We start from the raw sequence: 15,549 nt of genomic DNA, 5'->3' as shown, positions 1-15,549 counted from the left end.
CCTTTGCATCTGCTTCTTCAGGTTGATACTTGAAGTTCATCCTCAGAGCCACACCCATCTGGACACCTCCTCCCTTTTCTGGCTGAGTGATACATCTAGGCTGCTTCTCTCTCAGCTGGTGTGAATAGCACTGGTGTGATCATTCATGCACAGGGTCTTTGCATACACTCCTGTCCCACTCCCTTTGAATATGCACCGGGGAGTGGAATCGTTAAATTATACTGTGGTTCTGTAAGTTTTAGGGGAACTGCAGCAGGATAGACAGGGGAAGCTATGAGGAGAGAAAAGCACCCACACTCCAGAGCTTGCTAGTGGAGAAGCAAGAACCCCAGCATTTATTGTGAATGCTGCCAACGTAGAGATGATATTCTTTTCACATCCAGCTATCGATGGCAATGAATCAGACTTAAAACCTGAACACCTATGAGTAGGGCCTCAATCTTCTCCTAGATCAGCAGTCAAGACCCTTTTGGGGGGTCCAATGACCCTTTCACAGGGGTTGCATAGTAGATATTCTGCATTTCAGATATTTACATTCACAATTCATAACAGTAGCAAAATTACAGTGATGAAGTCGCAACGAGATAATTTTATGGTTGGGGGTCACCACAACATGAGGAACTGTATTAAAGGGTTGCAGCATCATGAAAATTGAGAACCACCATCCTAGGTATTTTCTGGAAATCACAAATAAGACTGTTTTCATTTATGGTGAAGACATTCTGTCTTCCTGCATCCCCGTGACCCATACTTTAACCTCATCAAGTGTAATCCTGTCAGTCCCCTGGGGACTACCTGGTGGTGTCACTCAAGTTCCTTAGCAACTCTTACAAGATAATAGCTTCAAAACCTAGCACTTGTGAGGCAGAGGCAGAGGCAGAGGCAGAGGCAGAGGCAGAGGCAGAGGCAGAGGCAGAGGCAGAGGCAGAGGCAGAGGCAGAGGCAGAGGCAGAGGCAGATGGATCTCTGTGAGTTTGAGGTCAGCTTTATCTGTGAGTTCTAGGGCAGCCAGGGCTACAATGAGAGACCCTGTGTCTCAGAAAAAAAAAAAAAAGAAGACAAAACCCCTGCTAAAATGGCAATATGACCATTGTAAAGATAATGGAGAGTGAGTCCCTCGGAGAAGCCTGCACCCATGCTTGTGGGTGCGTCTTACTTTCAGAACACCTCTGTAGGGGATAGTAAGCCATGCCTGTTAGAGGCTGGCTACAGGTATGCCTGACCATGCCTGTCTCTTCATCGAGGTGGCCTGACAAGTCGTTAGAACTGTGTGAAATCTTTCTGGGAATGAGTTCATCTTCTGGTTGGCAACAGGCTTTAGCCTTTTTCTCCTCCCAACATGAGAGCCCTGGGTAAAGTTTGATTTCTTGGGTTCTGAACTAGCGTTCTTTAAGGGAAGAGAATTGTGTGTGTGTGTGTGTGTGTGTGTGTGTGTGTGTGTGTGTGTGTGTGTGTGTGTAGATGATATATTGGCTTCAGGACACATCCATGTAGTTCAACAATGCCCGACTAACTCTGGAGAGGCTGAGAATCCGATGGCAGTTGCTCAGCCCATGAGGCTGGATGTCTCAGGTGTCCCAGTCTGGCCCTGAAAGCCTGGAGGATTCCTGGAGAGCTGTTGTACTTCAGGCTACACTGAAATCCCAAAGAAGTGGGTTCTAGTATTGGAGAAAGAATTTCGTGTCAACAGGAGAGATGAACTTGCCAGGGAGAGTGAGGCAAGCAGGCACTAAGTAGTTTCGGTGTCCTGTTAGCTGGGCTGTGAACAGAAGGTGCCGCTCCGCTCCGTTTCTCAGAGCCCAGGGAGCGGAAAGTGGGAAGCATTTGTCCCTGCTGTTTTCCTCCCGCCGGATGTCCTGGCCAGAGAGAGTTGGCTTTCTTTGGGATGGCAAGTCCTCCCTCACAGCTGACTCACGGCCATTTTCAGTTTGTGAGTAGCCCTTCAAGGTCAGCTCCCTGAACAACCAGACAGGTTTAGCTCCAGTGGGGCAGGGAGAGCCATTCCCTTAGGGATGCCCAGAAAGAAAGCAAGTGAAATCAGTGTGTGCTCCTGGCACACAGGAGGTCTGTCACCCTAAAGGAATCCTTCAGCGTTGTGACTTTAACAAAACACACAAAGGGCCACACACTGTCCTCTCTGACTCACCCCTGCCATGTATTAAAAGGAAAAACAAAACAAAATAAAAACCTAGTCTAAGTTTAATCCTCAGAATCTTTTAAAAAGGTTTTATTTATTTATTTATTATGTATACAACATTCTGCTTCCATGTATATCTGCACACCAGAAGAGGGCACCAGATCTCATAACGGATGGTTGTGAGCCACCATGTGGTTACTGGGAATTGAACTCAGGACCTTTGGAAGATCAGCCAGTGCGCTTACCTCTGAGCCATCTCTCCAACTTCCCTATTCCTCAGAATCTTTAAAAAGAAAAAAAAATCCCTTCATAACAAAACCCAGCCCTTACGCATGCTTCTGAACCAGGGAGCACTGGCTGCCTAGTGGTTCACTGAGCTGTAACTGTCTCCTGTAATCAGACTGCTCTTGTAATTTAATAAAGAATTCTGAGATTCACATGGGGACCGGTATCCCTCACCAAAGTCTCACTGTTGGATAAACTCAGCCCCAGAGGATGGTTTTAATAGTGCCTCCCTCACACATGGTTCCACTCAGCACCAGCCATGTCTTCACATAATCACTCTGTTCCTGTCTTCTCTAGACCTCTCTTCCTCCTTCTTCCTCCCCTTCTCACATCTCCATCCACAGAGCTTTCTCTAACCACTCCTATCAGGGTGAGCTGTCATCTCTCACTTGTATAGGGAGCTCAAGAACAGGCACAAGCAATCCCCTCTCCCTCCCCCGAGAAGACATCATTCCCCTTCATGAGGTGGCTCTCCAGTCCTATATAGAATCCAGTTGGGTTGTTTAAGAATTCTTCCACCTACCCCAGAGAATTCCAAAGGGTTCACTGTGGCTTTTGACCTAGGTTGGCAAGACATGTGTATCATTCCTGACCACCAGTTGCATGCACAGGAAAAGTTCCATGTCTGCTCTTTGATGTCTTACACACCTGGGCAAATGGGATTCACTCCCATAATGCAAATACAGCCTATTCAGGCTCCACTGCTGTGCTGCCTATGGAATCCCATTGGTCACATTAGTCCACCCATGTAGGGAATAAAGGAGGAAGGATTCATTTAGGCCATATTGAGTGCCTGTCTACTAGAGGCAATGAAAAGGGTCATTACCAAATGTACTAACCATAATAGTTACAGGAAATAATGCAGGGAGCTTCCACACACCCTGCCTACTTTCAATGTAGGCTAGCTAAAATCACACACAAGTAGGTTAATCTAAAACTTGAGAGGTCAGAGGGCTAAGTCATCCCTGACTATACAGTTTGCATACTTAGCCTCTCTAGATATTACACAAAAAGCTTCAAGCACTAGACTAGGGACTCCAGACTGCCTTTTTTTTTTTTTTACTTTGTTAGACAAGGTCTTCAAGATTTTTAACTATTAGGGGACTCTGAGAGCCAAAAGTGCCAACTGTAGGAAGAAAGGAAGCTACAATAATGACCACCCTGGCAACATATGATGAGTAGTAGCATCAGATGTTATAGGAATAACCAATCACTTTTTTTTATTGGATTGAAGGCCAACTCTACAAGATGGAACCCATACCTGACACTGTCAATGAAGTCAAAATCTGTGGCTAGACAGTTCATGAGCCAGAGGGAGAAAGCCACTACTACTATTACTCTGCTAAATGGACATAGTTAATAAAATAACTCCTAATGACTCATTAACTATACCCATAGATTCATACATCATTTGACCCTCGTCAGAAAAGCTTCTTCATGTAGTATATGGCAATTAACACAGAGACCCACAACTGATAACATGCAAATTATAAGAGACTTCAGGTTACTCAAGCCCTAAATGGGATGTCTATCTTTTATACCCTTCCCCTAAGGTTAGGGACCTGTACAATAGAGGGAGCAGAAATACTGTAAGAGCCAGAGGTGGATGACTTCAAGTAAACAGTTTTCCAGACCAAAGGACAAATATACATATGAATGCACAGAGACTGTGAAAGCATGCACAAGCTCAAACCAGACAGAATCCCAGGTTGGAGAAGGAGAGGCGGGCACGAAGTTCCACCTGGAGCTGAGAAGCTATTGGCATTTGATCACTGCTGGGAGAAGGGAAGTCAGCTCTTCAGTGGAGTGACATCCGCCAAATGGAGCACATTCCAGGGCAGGCCTCATGCCAGGAGTAGCTGGCCACCACAAGCTGGACTTGACGGGAAAGAGGGCCAGGCCAGGAGTTGGGGCATGAGAACATGAAGTTGAATGGGTAGGAAGGAAAGAGAGCATCTATGGGGAGTTAGGAAGGGGGGCAATATGATCAAAATACATTGCATGAAATTCTCAGAGTTAAAACCATTTTATTTAATTTTTTAAAAAGAGGCAGTTGCAATTAATGATTGTAGCAAATAATTGTCCTATTCCTGCTATCTCAGGGGAGCCTAGAGCTCCCTCTAGTGATGGAAAAGACTCGTCTAAGGGAAATACCCCACTCTCTGCTCTAAGGACTCTCTGCTATGTGGTTAGTTAGGACATTTCAGTCAGGAGCATCCAAGACCACCCGACTAAAAGCCCTCCCCCAAGGGTCTTGTCCAATCTGCAAAGTGAAGGCCTACTGGGAGGAACAATGCCCCCCTGTGAGGGCAGGCACCCCTATCCCCCTTTGTGAGGGTAGGCACCACTGCTTGTGAAGGCAGGTGTTCCCCCCTTTGTAAGGGTAGGTGCCCTCCCCCCTTGTGAGAGTAGGAGTCCCCTGGTGAGAATAGGTGCCTCCCACCTTGTGAGGGCAGGCCAGTCTTTATCCAAGAACCTTAAGCTCAAGTCAAACTTGAAAATGAACAAGTGTCCTGGGCGGTTTGTTTCTGGGCTCTGAGGATTCCATTGGGAACTTTGAGGATTGGTGGGGTTCTGAGGTGATACAGAAATGAATACTTTGTATTGGAATGGATTTTCATTTATTGATACAAATTTAAGGTCAATTTTGTTATATGTATATTCTATTCTTGTTTAGGTATTATGTTTACACAGCTCTTTAAAAATGTAATATACAGATTATATATAGTCACCTATAATAATCAAAACTTATAGTTAGGTTTTCTAGATATACAGAAATAAGTATCAAATGGATAGATATTCTTCAAACCTTTCAAAGACCTATAGAATATGGCATTTAAAATGGTTTAGGGTTTTTTCATGACAGTGAGACACAACTGCTCCTGACAACACCAGTTACTTCAGAAAGGAAGATGGGCATTGAAGAAACTCATTATGGAGTTTGCCTTTGACATGATAAGACTAGCCATTTGGGCAAGAAACTGCTCTTGCCTGGACTGTTTGACTCTATACTGTATAAAATGGACATGCTTCATGGAAGAGTCTGCCAGGCATTCTGCAGGACACAGACAAGAATGACTGACAAACTGCCAATGCAGGTGGGACAGTTTGAAATTTTCTGCTTTGATGAGAAGTCTGTCAGACACACTATGGCCTATGGCCGAAGATGGATGCTCCAACATTACAGAGGAACTTTGGGTGACTGTCCAGGCAGGAGAAGTCTCTGTCAATTCTAGAGTTTACATATCATCCTTCTGTGGTCTTTGATATAGTTGAAGACAGATAGTTATGGTTATGGTTTTGTTAGTTAAGATAAAAGATAAGTTACATATAAGACTTTAGACTCACAAAGATAGGATAGATGATAGAACATTTTCTTTAAATTTTGCCAAATGTTAATGGACTAAATATTGTTAACTATAGTTCTTGCTTGATAACTGTTTTGTAACATATAATTTGACTATGTTAAAGTTAAAGCCTTTCTTTTTATTTAGCCAGAAAGAGATGGTAGGGGTTGCCATTCTGTATGTTTCTCTTATTGGTTAATGAATAAGCACTGTGTGGCTAGTGGCCAGGCAGGAAGGATAGGCAGGGCTACCAGAGGAGGAGAACTCTGGGAAGTGTAGGCAGAGAGAGGTTGCCATGTGAGCCCAGGAAGAGAGGATGAGAGTCAGGTGTTCTCTGATAGGATAAGACCATGTAGAAATATACTGTGGCTACACAACCTCCTGTATTCCTGGACCCTCTTGAGATTCCAGAGGCTCTTGTGTCATCCATGACACTAAGTCTGTTCTGTAACGGCTGTGAGCTGTCTGGGGCCTACTAGCTACCCTCCCATAATCCCTTCTATAGGCCCCCACATCACTTGACAAGCTTCTCATCAGTCAGGGTTATCTCCATTCCAGGAAACTTACTGACAGACACACTTGTCACTCCATTTTCCCTCAAGGGTCCTAACATCCTTTAAAAGCTGAGGCATGGAAACACAGCCTCATGATAGACTTCTTATCACTGGGCTATTGGAAGTATTCCTGGTAACACACCATTCAAAGCCTGATATGGGCAATAAAGAAGTCACATGGAATCCACAGACTATTCCAGCCTGAAGACCATAACTGAGGTGTCCTGGCCTGCCCTATAACCTCCAATCTTCATACCTTTTGGGGATAGATATCCCCCAATGCCTCCTGATTTACAATGTTAGATTAAGGATGTTTCTTTTGTGTTCCCATCCACCTAGACTCGATTCTCATTTGCTGTAGAATACTGAACCTCAACACCCAAGGAAAACCCACTTCAAATCAAACTTAACTTCTAAAGTTTGCCTCATGTAGTTAGGTTTTTCCTTCAAAGGCCTAAATCTCTCAACAAAAGGTTCAATTCCTGGACCTTATATTAATCTGAGGTCAAAACTACAGGAATTCCAGTCATAAAACCACTAAGAACTACATAAAACTTGAACATGGCAGGGCTTTGCAGAATTTAGATTCACTAGCTTGGGCCTTATCGTTAAACTCTGTGAGGCCTTGCAGTATGTGCAACTGTGTGCTGAAGGTTGCATGCTTCCCATCAGGGTTGTCAGTGTGGGCCAGTTCCTCCCTCAACAACTATCAACGTGACCCAACAAGAAGGCTATACACTTACTGAAAATGTCATGAAATTTTTTCCAGCCTGATTCTCAAGAGAGAACTTTGCAGGTGACAGCATCATGTCAATGTCAAAAGTTGGACACATCTATGGGGGACAAGAGGAATTAGATGGGATCTCTGGAATGACACAGGCTCCAGGCCTCCTAAAGGAGATACTTACTTTGGTTCCATTGCTAACTTTTCCTAATCTTGCATCTTTTCTCTGTGTATACATAGTCTAAGGGGGACACTTAACCCAAACTTTGGGGCCTTCCTGGCACCCAGTAGTTTCTCTCTCCAAGTTATTAGATTGGTGGCACTCTTACATTAGGAGACTATCAGCTGTGGTTCTTTTGGCTGAGGAAGTATCCACATTAACCCTGGGACTGATGTGATGACTTACTTCCCTCACTAGGACCTTGCACCCACCAGATTGCAGATGTTAAAGTCAGTAAATAACAGACTTAGGCTGGGGATGTACCTCAGTTGGCAGAGTGCTTGCTGAGATGCATGAAGTCCTGGATTCAACCTCCTAGCAGTGCATAAATTGGATGTAGAGAGGCATGTGCCTGCAATCTCAGCACTCATGCATGATAGGCAAGAGCATCAGAAGTTCAAACTCATCCCTGCTTCATAGTGAGATCAATGCAGGGGTCTGGGACACACAAAGCTCTATCTCAAAAGAAAAGAAAACATACTAGATATGTCTCTCTTTAAAAAACTTATAGTGTGTGTGTTTCTCTGTGTGTATGTACACATGTGTGTGCACACATGAACGTGCATGCACACACATATGCCACAGTGTGTGTGGAGGTCAAAGGACAACTGACAGGAGTCAGTTCTCTCCCTCCACCACAGGAGTTCCTGGAATAGAATTCAGATGCCGAGGCTTGGAGGTAGGTACCTTTACTCACTGACTCTGCTCTTACTCTCCAGAGATTAGCATAAAACCATGACATGTTTAACTGTTAGATTCTAACCCCGAGGCTGCTCTATAGCGTTCCTGAGTAGAGACAATTGGCCTTATCGGTGGTGGTAGACCAGAGTTACAGGACTCCCCACATTCCCAGCCTGAAGCTAAGGTGTTATGGAAGCAGTTTTACATGGCAGGGTGTATGCTCTCACGGCATTGGACAGAAAAGCCTTACGCAAGTCTTAGAGTCTGGGACCTGTGTGGGTAATTTCATCTCAGCCTGAAATATAGAACTGACTGCCTTCACTAGGGCTCCCCAGCAGAGCTGGAAGTGATGCAATGTTCACACAGATCCAGCCCACCTACACATGTGACCTTCAACCCTGAAGCTATCTAGAGGGAAGCAGCCTCTTCACAGCTCATAAACCCTTATTATACACGGCCCTGATTTTGGACCTACTGTAAGTGTTACAGCTCTGAGGGAAAAGCTATCCTGGCAGTTGGGAGCCAAGGAATATCATGAAGTCATACCACACAACAAACCTCATATAAGAGATTTATTGGGAGAGAGAAAACCCTGCAGTGTGGCTGCCTCTGCTCTGGCAAGAAGCAGCAGAGACCTGAGTAGAGACAGAGTTTATATAGGGTTTCTTGGGGGCGGATCTTTCTAGATCGGCTGGGGATTGGAGGGATTATCTTGCCTCAAGATCAGGGATTGGTGGGATTTTTCTCTGTACGGTGTGGCCTGGCCTCTCTCCCATCTGTTGGGGGGCGGGGGGCAACAAATGGCTGTTACAGCCTTAGGGAATGGCTGATAGTGTTAGAGAAATCTGAGGGTGGGGCCTGGCTGTTGGAGCTAGGGGTGTTGGTTGGCCGCTTTCTGCATTTCTTGAGGGGTCTGACCTAGCCACCAGAGTAGTCTGGGGGTAGAACCTAGCAGCTGGAGGTCTCCAGAGGTATGGTCTACAAGGGAAGTCTCTGAGCTGGGCAGGGAAAGCTGGCCCTCTGCTGCCAGATTCAGTGTGAATAGCCAACACCTACCAGAAGCTATTTGGCTTCTAATTCAGTGGCCATGGTGCATTACAATGCCCACCAGAAGGATCACTTTGGCATTTCTCTGGGTGACCACCAAACCCATCATCTGGACAAACAGCCACCTTGGCTTCTAATCATGGATGCCTTCATTCCCAAGGCCATTCTCACTCATCCTTAGCATACCTTAGGAAATCCAACATGTTCTGAAAAGTTTCACAGTAACTAGAGGACAGCTGTGGGGCCCGGGAAACAAGCTGTTCTTTCCCTCATCTTCCCAACAGAAGCTCTTAACAGTATTCACCAGGCCAGGCCACTGGAAGCCAAGCTCTCCATATTCTAATTGAGCCTCTTCCGAAGCCTTCAGCTCTTATGATTGACTTCCAAGCCAGTCCTGAAGGTGTCCTCGGAAACCTCCCCTTTACAGTCTGTCCAGCAGTGGACAACCACGCTGGGGAAGATTGGCAAGTGGATTTCACTCCCATTCACTGATGCCAGGGCCTGAGATTATTAGCTGTAGTAATAATTAGTAGGTGCCTTCGCTGACCCACACAGAACCTGTCTCAGAGACAACCGCTGTCCTCTGGAAAGAGGGTGGGAAACTTGGACTGATCTGACGAGGCTGGGAGTGGGAGGAGAGGGTGGAACCATGACTCCCAGGCAGGACCAACCAGGGAGGAGAGGGAGTCTAAGTCTAGAGCAGGGTGCCCACTCTACCCTGACTAGCTTACAAAAAGTCTGACCCAAATCCTATGGACAGACTCATACCTCTAGGGCCCTTCCAATCCCCTTGATGGAAGCAGTTTGTCTGTTCTAATGAAGTCTGTTAGTTTTCATTTTCTCTCTGTGCCTGTCCAACTTTAACTGTTGTTCAGTGTCGGGGGGGAGGGGGGAGCTTGGGATCTCACCTTTAACTCTCCAGTTCAGGGCACCCCACCCAGCTAAGCTTCCAACTTGACAAAGGAAAAGGCCCAAGGTCTCTGCCCCTAAAAAGCAACAACAAATCAAAGTTGCTGCAAATGTGATTCAAGGGTAGCAGGGCTGTCATGCACACAGTTCTGGCTTTAGAGTCCCGAAGGATGTACAGATAAAGTGGTTGTGAAATATTCTTCCGCTGCTGTTGAGGAGAGCTTCTGAGGCCAGGTGCGTGGCAGGGGAGTACCTGAATGGCGACCCTGAGAGGTTGGTCATTGCACACAGCTGTGAAAGCGAAACTTGGATTGCATCAGAGACCCTATGATGTTGGAGATGCTAGAGCAATGAGACATCTGCCAGGGAGAGCTGCACACAGGGAATGGAACCAGCTCAAGAGAGAGAGAGAGAAGTGTACTTCAGGCAGCGAAGCTGAAGGGGAAGCCATCTAAGCCCTCTGACATCAGACATGGGGCTACAGGATTTGGAGTTTTCCTTTCCTGGTTTTGGTCTTGCTTTGACCCAGTATTACCTCACTATAACCAGATCCCTCCCTTTTGTAATAGTAATGTGTATTCTGTGCGGTTGCATGTTGGAAGTATGTGATTTGCTTTTTTTTTTTCTTTTAGAGGAGGTTGATATATGAGAGGGGTGCAGTAAAGAAAACATCAAAATGGCTGTTCCATGATTGGGGGGGAAGGTTTTTTTGTGGCTAAGAGAGAGAACAGCCAGAGGCATCTGGGAAAATCTAGAACAGAGAGAAAAAGAAGTAGACATGGCCAGGAATAGTGAATTGGGGGGGGGGGGGGACGTGAGAAAAAGTGTGTAGGTTTATAAGGAAAATGAGTAGCTGGGGACGGAAGTCTGAGAGCTGCTGCCAGTTTTGGAGTTTAGGATAAAAAAGGAGGTGAGGGGCCAGAATTCTAGTGTGGGGGGCTTTGAAATGTGTAATGTGTAAGGGGCCGTTTCCTGCATTATAATGGTGCCTGAAGACACCAAGATGTAAATTACTTCACAGGCGCTGGGTAATCTCCATTCCTTTGATCTCTGCCTATCCCGTGGCTCATTTTGGCCTGAGGAGCTGAAGCCATTCATAGGGTAACACGTCCCAGGCGGCTGGTCAGCCTTTATAAGGGATGGTTTTCTTAGTTTAGTGTCTCCGCTCAGTCTCTGCTCTGGGAAGCTTATGCTCTCCTCTCAAGATGCATTAAAGCTTGTCTGCAGAAGGATCCGAGTGTCCCGTGTATGATTTCTTGCTGGCGAGAAATACAGAGCACGCGCGGGACATATGGTGCCGAAACCCGGGAACATATGAACATCTCCAGCACCGCGGAGACCCCTTGGCTACAAGGCGGATTCAGAACTGCAGGATGGTAAATTCGGAGAGGTATGATTTTTCTGGACTTTGGCTTGGGAATGTTGCTATTGTGGGAGGTTAATATAGAGACTTCTATGCTTTTACTAGGAGCTATTTTGACTTTTCTCACTGTTGTAGCAATCTTAAAGAAGTCCAGAATTACATATCAGAAACCGAATGTAATGAGAGAAATTCGGAGAGGCATGTTTTTTCTGGACTTTGGCTTAGGAATGTTGCTATTGTGGGAGGTTAATATAGAGGCTTCTATGCTTTTACTAGGAGCTATTTTGACTTTTCTCACTGTTGCAGCAATCTTAAAGAAGTCCAAAATTACATATCAGAAACCGAATATGGTGAGAGATGGGGCGCGCCTAACAATAAAATATAAGAAAAAAGGACCTCCCGGGATGTCTACTGACAAGGGAGTGTGTACAGCAACAAATAAGAAAAAAAGACCTCCTGGAATGTCTACTGACAAGGGAGTGAATAATTTGTTAGATGATTCTGTAAATAAGTTTAAAGCTTTAAATCTTGATAGCTCTAATGACTCTAAAAGCGCAAGAGATGGGGTTTTGAAAGGAACAGCTCAGCTGGATGAGGGAGAGTCAGAGAAGGAGGGAGAGAGAATGGGGAATGGCCGGTCACACCCCGGTAAATTTAAGAGAAATAAAGACTCAAAACCTAGCCTCTGCCCTATGAGGCTATCGCCTGTTAATTCAGCGGGTGTACTTTCATCAACACACCCACTATTTGGTACCGACTCCTTTTTACCATCAAAGGAGCAGAGAAAATTACAGATGGCTTTCCCAGTCTTTGATAGGGGAAAAGGCCATGCCTACTATTCAACACTTCTTAAAGGCCTAGAATGCCTGGGGCTTTAAAGCCTCATAAACATTGACGCTCGGGCCAAGCGTCTCACCTCAAAAACTAAAAGGCCAAAAGAAAATGGTAAAATGGAAAGATATCTTAACTAATCTTTGGAAAGGCCCGGATCCTATTCTCATAAGATCCAGGGGATCGATACTGTGTTTTCTCACAGCATAAAGAAAATCCTCTGTGGATCCCAGAAAGACTCACCCGAAGAGCCCCTTCAGACCTTCAAAAGTCGAAACTCCACCCTCTCCTCGGGAATTGAGAGCCGCTATTGTTATCCAGATTAACTCCTGCCCTTGGCCGAGAGATTGTCACTGCTTAAGGGGTGGGGGTATGATTGATTGATGCAGCCGTTTGCGGATTGCTGTTATTTTTGGCTGGTCTGTGAGAAAAGGGGTGGGTGTGATTGTTTGATGCAGCCGCTTGCGGATTGCTGTTATTTTTGGCTGGTCTGTGAGAAAAGGGGTGGGGGTGAAATTGTTTGATGCAGCCGCTTGCGGATTGCTGTTACTTTTGACTGGCATGTAAGCTCCAGGGCTCAAACCAAGAGACCGCCCAAGCGCTTATATTTTGGCTAACTATGCTTTAGCAATAGGCCGCCGGCCAGACAGCTCTTGCACACCCGGAGCCTAGGTTCATTGCACAGGGTAGAGTGTCTGGTCTTGGCAGCCCAAAGAGGGATGCTGAGCAAAGGCATCGCACAGAGTTGCCTATTATGCAGGCTTCTCTGGGAGGTATGTTGACCTGCATAAGGGTTACCTGCCCCGAGATTTCCCTTTCCCAGAAAAACGGCAGAGGACAGGTCGAGAGTACTTCGGGTCAAGCTAACAGCCTGATGGTGACTCCCGTACACAGTCTTAATGTTTGATTTTGGGAAGGTTCAACCTCTACCTCTATCCCTCAACATATGGGTGACCTATTTGCTTGTAATAATATAAAGCCTTTTCATTAATTAATAAAAAAGGGGGATATGTAAGGGGCCGTTTCCTGCATTATAATGGTGCCTGAAGACACCAAGATGTAAATTACTTCACAGGCGCTGGGTAATCTCCATTCCTTTGATCTCTGCCTATCCCGTGGCTCATTTTGGCCTGAGGAGCTGAAGCCATTCATAGGGTAACACGTCCCAGGCGGCTGGTCAGCCTTTATAAGGGATGGTTTTCTTAGTTTAGTGTCTCCGCTCAGTCTCTGCTCTGGGAAGCTTATGCTCTCCTCTCAAGATGCATTAAAGCTTGTCTGCAGAAGGATCCGAGTGTCCCGTGTATGATTTCTTGCTGGCGAGAAATACAGAGCACGCTCGGGACATAATGGGTACTTGTGAATAGAGATTGAGGGCGTCTGGAGGGCAGTGTGGGCTTTGATATGCACCCACAGCTATGTTATGGAGAACTTCCCAGATGCAAGGGAATGGACTCCTTTTGGCACAGGAACCCATTTCACAAGTTCCCGAGGAATGCTGGCTTCTACCTAATCACCAGAAATCCTTCTGTGCTGCAGTTTGAGCTCATTTCTGGATGTATGCACTTCCTGAAACCCAACAGTTGCAATTGAGAGATTGTCTTGAGTTTCAAAGAAGCTTTGGACTTTAAATTGGTGTGGGGAGTATGAAAGACTATGGGAAATTTTAAAGTTGTACTAAGTGCATTTTGCATTATGATATGACCATGAACCTATGGGAGCCAGGGAGTGGAATGTGGTGATTTGAATGAGACTGGCCCACATAGGCCCATATGTTTGAATAACTGATGTACATTTGGTAAACCATTTGGGAAGGATTAGGAGGTGTGGCCTTGTTGGAGGAGGTGTGGTGCTAGGGGTGGGATTTTAGGTCTCAAAGACTCATGCCACTCTAGATGCTCTCTGTCTCCTGCCTGCAGATCAAGAGTGAGTTCTTCGTTGTCTCTGCCACCATGTCATCACTCCACTGTCCTGGTCTCTAATCCTCTGAAACCATAAACCCAATTAAACACTTTCTTAATAAGTTGAGTTGGCATGGTGTTTTGTCTCAGAAATACAAAAGAATCTAAAACTTCATCTTATAACTATTGGGCTTCACTCCATCACCAAGGGAAGTCAAGGCAGGAAACTGAAACAGAAGCCATAAAGGAATGTGGCTTACTGTCTTGCTTCTCATAGATTGCCCAGTCTGCTTTTTTTTTCTGCAACTTAGGACCATCTGCCCAAGGCTGGGAAAACCCACAGTGGCCTGGGCCTTTCCACATCAATCATTAATGAAGAAAATGCATGACAGACTTGCCTACATGCCATTTTATGGAGGCATTTTCTCAATTAAGAGTCCCTCTTTCTGAATGACTCTAGATTGTTTCAAACTGAGAAAAGAAAGAAAGAAAGAAAGAAAGAAAGAAAGAAAGAAAGAGAGAGTTAACCAGGACATAGGCCAAAAAGACTCAATCTCTGAGGCCCATGAGCTTCTCAATTCTAGTCAATTATAGCACTCCACTGACAAACCAGTGATGTATCTGGATTCAAGGGCCAGCTACTAGAGTGAGCCTCATGGGACAGATACTACATTCTGTGCCTCTGACTTCACTGTAACTCTTTTGATTCCATGGTAGCATTAATGCATGGTAGTGGCTGTCTCCGAGGTCTAGGTTGTCAGTATTTTAGATTTCCCATCTTCCAAATGCTTTTCCCAATCTTGGCTCCTTTATAAAGAACACACTCTCATCTTCACCTTCTTGCTTCAAATGTAACAAAGCCAAAATCTCAGGAATGCCTAGCATTTCTCATCTTGGATACTAATGACAAAAAACCTGGGGATGGGATGGGCAACTCTGAATGTATTCTTAGAGGACTCTTTTGAATCTAAGCTATAGAAATGAGCATCAGAAATTTTATCCTACAGTGTACCTAGGAGGACCCTATATTCCCTTGTTGTAGAAGCAGGAGGCACATACACCCTCATTAGTGAAACTTGTGGCTTTTGGGTCAATACTTCAGGAGAAGTATTGAAAGATCACTTATAACTCAAAGAAAACGTCAAAATCCCAGGGAACCTAGATTAAGATAAAAATTTAGCTCAGACCTCCTGGCAAGGATAACTCCTCCTTTAGTCCTTTTCCTATAGGCTGTTAAAGACCTTATAGTTTCCCATTGGCCTTTCTTGTTTCTAGTTCTGATCTGTGTCTTTAGCTTTTGCTTACTTGACCTCTGTCAAGCTACACCCTCCAATAACCACACTACGACTTTAAAGTAGAAGATTCCTCACAGCCAAGCTTGCCTGATAAGTTTTAAAACAAACAAGAAAGATGAACTCACGCACTGTTTTTATTGAGAAAAAGACAAACAAACCACTGAAGGAAAGATAAGGCGTGGATAACCATAAGGTTGTGCCTTCCTGATTACACACTAATCAACAAAGGGAGGAATTTACACTGCTGTCCATGATCAT

Source organism: Cricetulus griseus, chromosome 7 (assembly GCF_003668045.3).
Source record: "Cricetulus griseus strain 17A/GY chromosome 7, alternate assembly CriGri-PICRH-1.0, whole genome shotgun sequence".
Taxonomy (NCBI): domain Eukaryota; kingdom Metazoa; phylum Chordata; class Mammalia; order Rodentia; family Cricetidae; genus Cricetulus; species Cricetulus griseus.
This window is presented reverse-complemented; position numbering follows the sequence as displayed.